The sequence below is a fragment of the Octopus bimaculoides genome, chromosome 8, assembly GCF_001194135.2.
Source record: "Octopus bimaculoides isolate UCB-OBI-ISO-001 chromosome 8, ASM119413v2, whole genome shotgun sequence".
NCBI lineage: Eukaryota > Metazoa > Mollusca > Cephalopoda > Octopoda > Octopodidae > Octopus > Octopus bimaculoides.
Window position 1 is genome coordinate 54610667 of NC_068988.1, and position 12500 is coordinate 54623166.

The following is a 12500-nucleotide window of genomic DNA, read 5'->3' on the forward strand; positions in this document are numbered from 1 at the left end:
AGAGAGAGAGATCTCTAATCTTTTTTCAACTATATATATATATATCTATATATATATATCTATATATATCTATATATATATATCTATATATATCTATATATATATCTATATTTATATAGATCTCTAATCTTTTTTCAACTATATATATATATATATTTATATATATATATATATATATACTTTAACAGCAATAAGTACACTTTTAAGTGTCTGGCTCTAGTTCTTGGTCAGTATAGAATTTCTATCAATAAATCACACTACAAAGGTGGGAGTGTTCATCTGATAGCAATGGATGGGATGTAACGGCTATAGATCATAACAGTGAAACAGATATAACTGGAAGTACAGCTGGATTGATTATTGTCTTTCTGTGTGTCTACGTAGTACGTGTGTATATAATTGTATACGTATGTTTTTATGTAACTATTATTTTTCGGCTCTGAGTGTATGTATCTTTGTAATGTATGTACGCATGCATCTAGCTAATTGTACGGATCTTTCTGATTTGGCGGACACTATTTGTTTTCTAGCGAAACACTTTCAAGCTTGGGATACTGGTAGAATGTGTCATATAAAACATCTTTTCCTCTTAGCCTTGTTAAGAAAAGTTTCTATATTCCAAGTTATTTCATGTTAAAAGTTGTCGTATTTCGGTAATTTCAACCAATCACTGACGTCTATTGAGGTGAAAACAATTACTACTGTGGTTTGTCAACAACAGCTATCGGCGGTACTGTTATTTATGACATCGTTCGTGCGTTTGTACTGGTTTTAGCTTTAGGGTTCGGGTTAGGGTGTCAGGGTTAGGGTTTTAGATAATCTCGTTTCAAACCACTCACCCAATGAGTATTTTTGCCAAATTTGGTGAAAATCTGTTCAATACAATTCTTAACATGAAATAACTTCGAATATAAAAATTTTGCTCTGTGCTATAAGACAAAATATACAAGTATACGAAGTTTTAAAGTGTTTCGGTAGAAAACACACTAAATAAAAAATGGTGTCCGCAAATCAGAAAGATCCAATTGTACTTGTGTGCCTATGTTTTTATATACGTGTTGAGTAACCAGTGAGTAGGGGAACGCTCACGTTAGTGTCATAGGCTTATGGGTTGCGTGATATCTCGAGGAAGTGCCTTCTCCAATAAAACTCTTCGAGTTGGCTGTACTACCTATAATAGCCATGCTGATTCTACCTGAATATTACATTAAAATTTAGGTGTTGAATGCTCAGTCCCACTATAGTACAACCACTAGGTAGTTTCATTCGTAGAAGGTTATAAATTCAGTCCATGTTAAACAAAAGCACAGGAGGTTTAACAACGGCTTTATTTACACACTTTATTGGTAGATAAATCATTATGACGGTGACAAACTATAACAGTCATTAAAAATAATACATATAATATAGTTTCGATTTCAATGTCGAGAAAATATGTAGAAACGATAAATGTTAGAAATAGCTGTCTGTTGATTGGCTAAGATTACCCAAATTTCCCAACCTTTAATTCCAAATAACATCAGATTCTTTAATTTACGAGATAAAGTAATTGGTTGATCGTAATCAAAATTCAAAGTTGCATCGATACGCTAAAATTGAAAGCAATCTAAGCAAAATTAAATTAGGCTCATTTTGCAAATGTCATTGAGATGAAAATGAACACAGCGTTTTATAAGTTTCTTCATTAGTTAAACATTTGTTGCGTGCGCGTGTATCATGGGCGCAGGCATGGCTGTGTAGCTAGCAATTTGCTTCTAAACCACATGGTTTCGAGTCCCACTGCATCTCATATTGGGCAAGTGTCTTCCACTATAGGCCCTGGGCCGGCCGAAGCTTTGTGTGTGGATTTAGTAGGCGGAAAATGAAATAAGTCCGTCATGTGTGTGTGTGTGTCTTTGTGTTTGTCCCCCCAGCACCTCTTGGCAACCCCTGATGCTATATTTACGTCTCCGAAATTTACCGGTTCGGTAAAAGAAACCGATAGAATAAGTGGCAAAATATATACTGGGGTCAATTTGTTCGACTAAATCCGTAACTGTGATGCTCCAGCATGGTCGCAGTCCAGTGACTGAAACAAGTAAAAGATCATTAAGTTTCCTATTGTTGTTGCTCAAGGTTTTGTTCTCTTCGTCATTTATTTTTTTTAATACCACTGCTGCTGTTACTGTTGTTGTTTATGTAAAACATTCGTCGTCGTCATGCATCGTACGCCTACATCGCATTGATAACACTACAACAAAAGTCTTCCCTGTTAAGCTCGAATTCTCCAAAACCCTTACCTTGACCAGTGTTTCCCAAGAATAAAGTGCAAGTATCGAATGAATAAAACTTGCAATAAAGTTTTTAAACACAGGCGCGCACGTATTTTGTCCATTCATGGTAGGTGCGCAGCTATTTTTTAAAATCGAAATGGAGTGTAGGACAAGAAAGGTTCAGAAATACTGGCCTAGACACATCCGTAATACCTCAAAATACTACAATAGTATCCTATGTACGTTAACCTTTCTACTTACCCCTAACAATTTTTTCTTCTTTTCCATCACTACAAAATATCAATAACCTCATTAACCCTGAATACAAGTCTTACAGAACATGTAGGTCACATTAGAATCGTTGGCCCATGTCAACCATCCCATCTAACCTGGATGTACCGTATATTCTGATCTTGTACTTACTAGTCAACGAAAGACAACAATTATGTTGTCTCTACATCCTCTATAAATAGCAGATAAAATCATAGCATATCATATTTAAAATAAAAAGGATACCTTGGATAGTATAGTCCAAGGCTTGATAAGAAAAAAAAAAAAAAAAAAAGGTAGGATGGTCACCGCTGGAATTCCTTTGATGTATCAGAAGCTAGTTTAGTACAAGCTTATTGTACTGTTGTGACATAGGTGTGAAGAATGATATTTTCAGCCAGAAGTGTCATATTATTTTCATGCTGACTGGATTAAGTAAGCTGAATTTATTCTGTTGTATGTTAAGCTGATTTGTCTATTGTAATGATACTATTGTTGTTCTCTAGTATCTTGATAGATTTATTTAGATTAACAAGTTGACTTCAATACGTTATCAGATATATATCGCTGGACTCTCAAACTCTGTAGCTGACTGTTTTATTTGATTATTAAACACAGAGTGAGAGGGGAGGGGAGAGAGATCAGCTCAAGATGTTTTGATGGTAATATTTATTGTTGTTAGCCTTTGGCTGATATTTAATTGTGCTGCACACACATACAGGTCTGAGTTAGCCATTAAACCAGGAAAGTATTTTTTTAAAAACTCATGGCCTGTCTTTATCAAGATATGATGCCAATCCGAATTGTTTCGGTGATAAGCATCCAATTGTTGACAAGACTTCCGCCCCTCCTCCCCCAAACCACTATTTTTTACAATTTTTTTTTCAACACAACCCACCCCTTTTCGGCTACGGGGAATACGAATCTGCAAAAAAAAAAAATCGACATTTCTAAATTACCAAACTCCCCACCACCATTTACTTCATTTTAAACTTTTTTAGAATTTTTTTTTCTCAAAATATGCGAAAAAATACGGAGATTATGATTCTGAAAAAAAATTCCAAAAATCTTTGTAAAATTTTCCAATTGTTTGATCAATCCATTCATTAAATTAACGTGCAAGCAGTTGAGTATTTCACTGAATCAATGTGATACATTATTGACAATTATCCGATAGGCGTCCACATAGTTTCCGTCTACAAATTCCACTCATAAAGCTACGGTTGGATCTGGAACCGCATGATTTTCGAAGCGGAGTTAAGCACTCAGCAATGCCTGCATCCATTGAGGTATACGCAGTGATAGGTAAACACTTGCTAAAATAGCAGAACAACTTCTAAATCTAATCCTTTTTTGACAGTGCAACACTGGCCATTTTTTAATAATTTATTATGGGTGCTCCTTTTGCCGGGTCCTGGTTCAAGCTACACCATAGTAAATTCGACGCTGGAAAATAAACTGCGGTGCTCCCTCTCTTGGAACTCTAAGCACATGCTATTTTCTCTAATACAGCTATTCCTTGGCATCTTTGCGAAAACAAATTTACTTCCCTTCTCCTCCATAAACTGAGTTTACACTTCTGTCATAATGAAACTCGCAACAAATAGTAATGGTAAATTTTAAAAAGTAATAAACAGTGTAGTGAAACCTCTCTCTCGGCCATTCAATCACAAATGATAACGAAGCTGCTAACATCTAGCCTTCGGCTACCTTGGCCCTTTCTGTCCATCAACCTGATTGGTTCTTATTTGTGCGGCAATTGTCCTCATGTTCTACTTGCTAAGGGGGCATTTACGTCCAATCGTGGCTTTAGATAAAGTCACGTGATAGAGAGTTTTACTGGGTTTCCGGTGAGCTCTTTTTCGCCTATAAATAAGCCCGATCCAATGACGGCAATCGTCTTCGATTTCCGATCTCTCACAGGTCTGGTCGTTGACCACACGTCTACGATTTCAGATCTCTCACGGGTCTGGTCGTTGACCACACCACACATACAGAACACAGCTACAGTCAGTTCCAGCGCCGACGTCTTCACTACCAATGTACTGTCTACCATTGTCGTGCCCCAGCAACCACACCACCAAGGACACACCAATATCAACAAGCTCGGTTTTATCTTCACTGTATGAGTGGAGTTTCCACTCACGAATAATAGTCAGAACTAACCAGCCAGAATATACTATACCAGGTCACAGCATTCGACGCTCTACACACATAGTGTGATACTCACAGCTCTGCTACTTGGCCACAACTTCCTGCGTATGAACATTCTAAATCTTGTGTAACTTTAATACGAACTGGTTTTTCTCTATCTCAGTGTTTTTAAGACTTTTTACAGTCTATGTTACAGACATTCATACTATGTTCTGTGTTTCCTCTCATTCACACGCACACTTGTACACTCACATATTGTATACACACTATTGCTTATATGACTGTCCGTCACTTCACATTGTTGTATACCTTCTCTTATACACAAAGGCCTGATTTATCTACTGTCTTAATTTTATATGTCGCATGCACGCACACAGCACTAACAGTTTCACTTTGTTAATAAATTTATTCTCATTATATATCTAACGGTTGAGTTTGTCCTAAGTTCTTTTACTGGCACTATGGCTCGTATCTCTTACGACGAGCCTTCCAACTTATATATCTTGTTTTGTGTTCGACCGTGCGACATGGTAAAAAGGAGCCTTTCCCGTCTACGTCGCCATCTCCTTTGGTTCGCACGGTCGAAGTATTACAACAGTATCTTTTATTATTAAATAATTAAAAAATAAAACGTTTCTTATTTATGAACTGTTGTTGAACGGACACCAAAACCAAACAGTCTTTTTGAATTAGACTATCCCATTGGCAACACTAATTTAGAATATAAACTGTTGGAAGAAAAATATTTTTTCACTTCAAATTTTCTTCTCAACTTCAAATGTGTTAAAATTATAGAAGAAATAAAAAACATGAATCCAGAATCAGCATATATACCCCTTCGGTAGACGAAATTTTACTCTCAGTGAGTTAGTTACCTCAGTTCGGGACCTCCTGGTTTTATGATCAATTCAAACCTCATTCGTTGTGTGTGCGTGCGTGCAATTTGATAACGAAGCACAGGTGGAGAAAGTGATTGTGGAGTTCATTTCTCATCTGACCCAGTGGCATATTAATAAGTAAAACCATAAGGACTTCCGCTATGTATATCTGTCTGAGTGTACGTAAGATACTTAAATAGATACACACACACACGTATCTCGTTATATTTATAGTTACAAAAGTAAAAGTGGTGGGAGATAGCTTGCTATCTACTCTTCCTGCCTGTCTGCTAGAGAAAATCAGGTATTCATTCTTCCCCTCTCGTGCTCTAACGGAATGTTGAGGTTGCATTCATTTATCTAGCTATCTATTTTATAGTCGCACATCTCTACTCACGTCGAACATCTTACAGCTCTTGCTTCTCCACCCCCTTCGCTGTGCGGCTGACTGTTTGTTTGTTAGTAATAAATAATACGGTAGCTGCTTTTTGTAATATCTAAGTGGCACAAACGACCTCTAACCACATCATCGAGTCAACAAACAAGCCGCTGCTCTGTACCTACTAGAAATAATAACAAAGCCTCTCTCCAATCACATTCTTAAAGAAGGAGGAGGAGGAGGAAGATTGCTCACGTTGGATAATGCAAGTTCGAGGCGCTACATTACTCAACTACATCGTGATCACGGCTCGGATGTCTTCAATTACAGACCTTGCTTGATCAGATGTCAACCGAACCTTAATATTTTGGTTGGTGTTTCAGTCGTGATGCCCAGGCAACAGTCTCGGTTTTTTTCCAAGCCAAACTACATAACTACATTAAATATGGGATCTTTTTTAAAACGGGGGCCACATTTTTCATTAATGTTTTACGTAGTGTTTTTGGTACGGAAAGACTTTCAAACTTCGTATACTTGTCTATTTTGTGTTATAGAACAGAAAAATATTTTTGTATTCGAATTTATTTCATGTAAAAAATTGTCTTATTTCGATAATTTCAACCAATCACTGACGTCCATTCAGTCGATATACATTAAGTGCCGACTACATAAACAAACGATTCTTCGTTTTATTTGCTTTTTTCATTTTAAATTTGCTTTAACCCTAACCCTAACCCTAACCCTAGGGTTAGGGTTAGGATTAATTGTTTCAGAATCGTTTGTTTATGTAGTCGGCACTTAATGTATATCGGCTGAATGGACGTCAGTGATTGGTTGAAATTACAGAAATACGACAACTTTAACATGGAATAATTTATGGATTTCTTTTTTTTTTAAAGAAGACTAAGAGAAAAAGATGTTTTATATGACACATTCTACCAGTGTTCCAAGTTTCAAAGTGTTTCGTTAATGAAAAAAGATCCTAAATATGACCTGTTTTTATTTTTATATATACATTTTATTTAACATTCGATTGTATGTAAGCGTTATTAGAAAATTAATTATAACTAGGGCAACAGGGTCTTTTCTATTTGGCTGCACCTGTAGAAATTTTAAAGTTTAGTGAAAATTTTAAAATTTGGTATATTGATGTAATTTTCCATGCTGAATCTCAGATAATTCACTTCTTCCAGAAAATTTTTTAAAAACTTACAGAGGTTTAAGGTTTGATCATTTTTACCCAGTCTTGGGGAATTTTCTAAAAATTTTTGCGAATTAGTATTCTACACACGGTAATTCCTATGATTATGCAAAAAAAAAAAAAAATCACCAATACGCTAAATATGAAATCAGTTGTAACAAAAATTGAAGAAATTGAAAAGTGGCAGCCAAACAGAAAGGATCCGGGCAACAAGAAGAAATGCAAATTTTCAACATTTATTTTTTAAATATCTTTTTTAAAATACCTAACCATTTGTACCATGGTAAATCCGACACTGGAAAAGTATTCCATCATTTGGTATCCTTAGCACTTGTTTGTCGTGTTTAATGATTATTCTGGGTCTAGGTACAGAGTGCTCCGACCTATTCGCCAATGTAGTTCGATATATTTTTCTAAATAGACGTGATGGTTTTGGCTGAAATGCATTTGACCATCGGTTTACTCAAAGAAAAAGATAACTGAGCTCAGCCTAAACAATAACAGCTAACTAGAACCCTTATTTGGTAGCTAATTCTCTATCAAATCACATTCTGGTGCTATCATGGATGGGAAACCTGCGACTCACGGGACTTTCTGAATGGCACACCTGAAATCTTTTTAGTAGTGCGGCCCGCTGATGATGAGCCATATATCATGCGGCCCACTTCTCGAGAAAGTTTGCCCATGTCTGCACTACTGTCTCAAAAGGGAAGAGACATTAAATGATGTACTCCTACACATCCTTAAAAGATGAGATGAGACTATATTGCTTCGCCCATGGGCTAATGATGTTAAGACAGTCTTATTTCCAAGTGCACATGATTTTCTGACGAAGCATTGACTTGTTCCTGATTATTCCGGTAACATGAGGTGTACTCGGTCGGGCTCAACCGGATTTTCATATCAGACTGAAACAAGAAAACCCTAGCCAAGAAAGGCTTATCTACGAGATCGGTCGACCTATTAGAAATAGCAGTTAAATATCCATTAAAAATATACATTGGACAATGTTGTTTCTGATAGATAAAACGGTATGATGTTCAAAGGGTGGAATGCTTTTATCATAGATCTGCTCAGTCCGAGCTAATATAGAGCTAAGCAAACCAGCAAGCACTATCGTCCTCGACTCAATGAAAGGTGGCATATTTATACATTCGACTGGTAGATATAGCAACCGAATATACGGGGGCCTCAACGTGGTTGCTCCATCTGCCAGAAATAACAGCTAAATCGCCCTCAAATCCCACTCTGCTGTCTTAAGTAAAAAATGAAAAAGGAGGTTTAATGACACCTTGAGTTGAAAACAAAGGCGAGATGGTCTCAGCTAGAATATTTTTATCTATAGATCTGCTCATTTAGTGATCTCGAAGCTGAACAACAGCTTCAAGAAATGTTTGCTGTCCAACAATGATGTTGCGATTAGAATGCCAATCATTCTACGAAGTTCGATCAAAATCGACCTAATGTTTAGTCTCAGGTCTTCACTAATTGAGAAGACCTGTGATCAAAGACGTTCAATCCATGGCAGTTCCGTACTTTCATTAAAACGATAGGGTATATTTGAAGGAATTTGTGTACTATTTCTAGAGCCTTCCTCGATGGCTCGTCTAATTGTCCAAGGTGCTGAACTTGTGAGTTATCATCGAGAGCTACTGTTACACGCAGCAGGGTGACTGCCGCCTTTTTACACACCTATTTGTCCGTCTGCAGAAGGTTTCACACTGAACTTGAAATCAACGTCGCAACCATCGCCCTACCCATTTTACCCACTTCTCTTTCTCCTGCTCTTTCATTTCGTCTTTACCTCATCTTCTGTCCGTTGATTTACGTTACGTTCACTGATTTTCTTTCTTTTTCTCGCCATCGCCTGTCTTTATACTCCCTCTCTCTCGTCATGGTTTGTCTGTCTCCTCTACCACCTATCCTTTCTCATTCCATCACTTACAGTATATCCTCCACCACTTCGTCCGCTCTTTATATCCCTCCTCCCATATCTACACAGTCTCCTCTTCCCCTTCCCTTTTCCTCAACCGTACCATTCATTTGTTTTTGGTTTCGTTATTTTCTTTCCCCCTTCTGACTCCATCGCCTACTTTATTTTTCTCTTTCGCTTCACGCTATCTTTTCCATCGTGTCTCACCCTCTTTCTCCATTAACTTCCTCTGCATCGTTCTCTCTTCTTTCTGCTCTGCCGTCGGCGTCATTTCTGCTACTGTTAAGTGTCTGACCCTTCTACTCTGTCTGGGAGAAACAGCCAGAAAGAGAAAAGAAAACGAGGGAAAGAGGTAAGGTGGGAAACAGTGCTTTTTAGTAAGTTAGTCACCTCCATCACCAGACTCGGGCGGGTAGCCATACTTTAACTGATATACCAAACCAGTTGTAGATTACAGAGAGTAAAAATAACGAGAGAACATATACTTGTACTGGCTTGGTCTCCACTTTACACTACTTTTGGAGCGAAAGAATTAGGTAAGCTCCCAATATTTATTTCATTTGATTTGAACCGCTAATCCACCCCTCATCACCCGTTTTCACACCATTCAATACTGTCGTCACCTTTTTCAGTCACCCGGCCCTTTTATCTTTCTGTTTCTCCTACCTTTCTCGTATGGTGTGGTGTGTATGAAGGAGAAAGCATGAAGCGTAAGATGTACCTAACTTTCTCTAGTTCTCACTGCTCCTTCCCAGCCACTACTACTTCTATCACGTTTCTCTTAGCAGAAAGGTAACAACACTTCTCTATAACTTTCATATTCTTTAGAAAGAGATATTGCTGTTGATATAGTTAGACACTTTGGTTTTGTATAGACACGCCGTGTGTGTCTGTGTGTACCTCTTATTTTTGTTAGCGACACCCGAATATGTAGTAGGACCCCCCCCCCCAAAAGCACTACTAACCTTATCTTAACTCTAAATTTGGGTTAGTTTCTTTTGGGTCTTGCTTCTTTTCCCCGTCCTTCTCTCGTATCTTCACATTAATATTTGTGTACAAACACATTTTTATGAATGTACTTACACTTGTATGTTGCAGTGTGTGCGTACACACACACACACACACACACACACACACACACACACACACACACACACACACACACACACATGTTGTGAGGGCACAAACGATCCTGTACTGGCCGAAACCTATGGTGATGATGTTTACTCTTAATTGATCAGACCGATGAGTAGAAACTTTCCAGTCTCGATAATCTTGTTTATTATCTATAATATTGTGACTATTAAATTGGTGGTGTGCCTTCTCTTATTACGACGATAACGTGTGATTTGAGTGATATTTGGCTGCTCTTTTTAGTAGGACGAGCGACCGTGTAATGGCTTTTTCGTGGCTCTCTGTCGTATAAGAAAAAGCCTGAGTATGGGAGAACAAAAATGCTTGATCTTAATATAGAATAAGATCTTTCATCGCTGTAACTTTTAACCCCCACATATCTTCACAATTTGTGGATTAACCGGAAAGGCCGTTCCCTTTGGTAGCTAATATTTATTTGATGTGTGATGCTGTCTGTAAATTCTCTTATCTTGAGACATTTCACTGCACACAAGGCCACACAAATTTATCATCGGAAAAGGAATGAGATTGTGACGTTCATGCTTTCGTGAAATATCTGGAAATAGAAACTTAAATCTGGCTTTCTTAGTTTAGTGATTGATATCTGACATCCAAATTAAGGCATAGAAACACCATTTGGGCTTTTCGATATCATTTTTAGTTTGTTATTATCTTACAACATCATTTTGATTCATAAATATTTAGAAAATCATTCTTTCACTTTTAAAGAAATATCTTTATTACATTGTTACCAAGTGTTTATTATTCATAACATAATGTCTATCGCCTACATCAGATCTGTTTGTAAATTTGTGTTTGACAAAGTTTTATTACACAGTTACATACGTACGTACACGTGTGTGTGTGTAATTGACTTTTTCTATCCACAGTTTTTAACTCCAAATTTACACGCTTTATCTGCTTCTAGTTTCACCTTTCCCACCACAGATTGTATATATATGTTTGATTTTATGTTCAGTTATAATAAAAGCAATCTTACGTTAATATCATAGGTTACACTATACTTTTGTAGAGTACGTATAAATTAATTTTTATTCAAGAAAGCTGACAGTGACTTCGAAGTTTCGGCCTGCTAAGACATATAATGCTATGGTGTGTGAGTGTGTTAACTAATTATATTTTTGGCTACAGTAGAAGTTCTGTAGAACGAAGTTGGCAACAATCTGGTTTGCTTCTCACGTTTGGGTCGCTAATATCCTTGGGAAAGGTTTGGACTCCACTTAACCTCATGTCTCCAAGAAGACACACACACACACACAAGAAGCAGTAAATGTAGACATAACTATACATAGACACAATATATATATACACTGGCCTACATATGCATCGTGGCGCGTGGTTTTATTTCTACAGGCTAGTCAGTAAAACGAAACTAAACATTTTTTTAAATAAATGATACCAGACTTTCTTTGTTGTTGTTGTATTAAATCATATGAAATTTCAGTGTTTATGTATGTATATGTATAAACACTATTATGACTAATACACACGTGTATGTGTATATATGTATCTCTGTGGGGGATCTCCGTCGTTCGACGACAAGGATTCTGATGGTCAATCAATGAATTACCTACTCCTGAATTGACGTGTAAGTAGTTGAGTATTATACACACTAACTGTACCTTGTGAATTACAAGTACAATCCATTCAACAGACTTCTATACAGTTTTTGTCAATCCAGTTTCACTTACAAGGTCACAAAGTTATAGGTCGATCCAAGACCATAAAAAATTACAAGATATTACGTAGTGGTATTGAACCCTGGACCTCGTTGTTGCGAAGCGAAATTCTTAACTACCTGGCCATGCGCGCGAGCGTTCACACATATGTTGCATTGAGTACAAAACATTGAGTAAAATACGTTGGGCGACGGATGGGCAATGTCTTTGTAACTTACTGTATTTAGTTTTGATTCTTTATTCAACTTCCAGACCAGCTGGTATTTACTTTGGTTAATTATTGCCGTACAAAGTCAATACCGTCCGGTTTGAAACTCAGAACTCTAGTGTTAGTGAAATTAGTATTTGGTCCTAATATTGACTCAGATGCCTAGTATTAATATTGATTCAATCGACTCCCTGCATTTACAAATTTGAGGCCTTGAAATCAATGCAAAAAAAAAAATCAATGTTAAGCATTATCCAAATTTTGAATATGTGTGTGTATCTGTCTCCCTCTCTCATATTGCACTCACCACACATACACTTACAACTTTACAAATAGTATGTTTTGCAGTTACTGTCTCAAGTGCTACTAAGTTAAGTGGGTTTTTCTGTGT

General features: G+C 37.0%; 1 protein-coding gene across 17 annotated transcripts in view; it reads left to right on the forward strand.

Annotated features, from left to right (window-relative positions):
- LOC106882633 (tensin-1) overlaps nucleotides 1-12500 on the forward strand; it is an 835201-nt gene that overhangs the window by 590257 nt on the left and 232444 nt on the right. The window contains exon 1 of one of the 17 annotated variants that reach the window (XM_052970132.1): nucleotides 9260-9603. The exons of the other annotated variants lie outside the window; for them this stretch is intronic. The gene's annotated coding sequence lies outside the window, so the exon portion shown is untranslated. Of the gene's footprint in view, nucleotides 1-9259; nucleotides 9604-12500 lie in introns of those variants that run through there. 17 annotated transcript variants of the gene reach the window in all.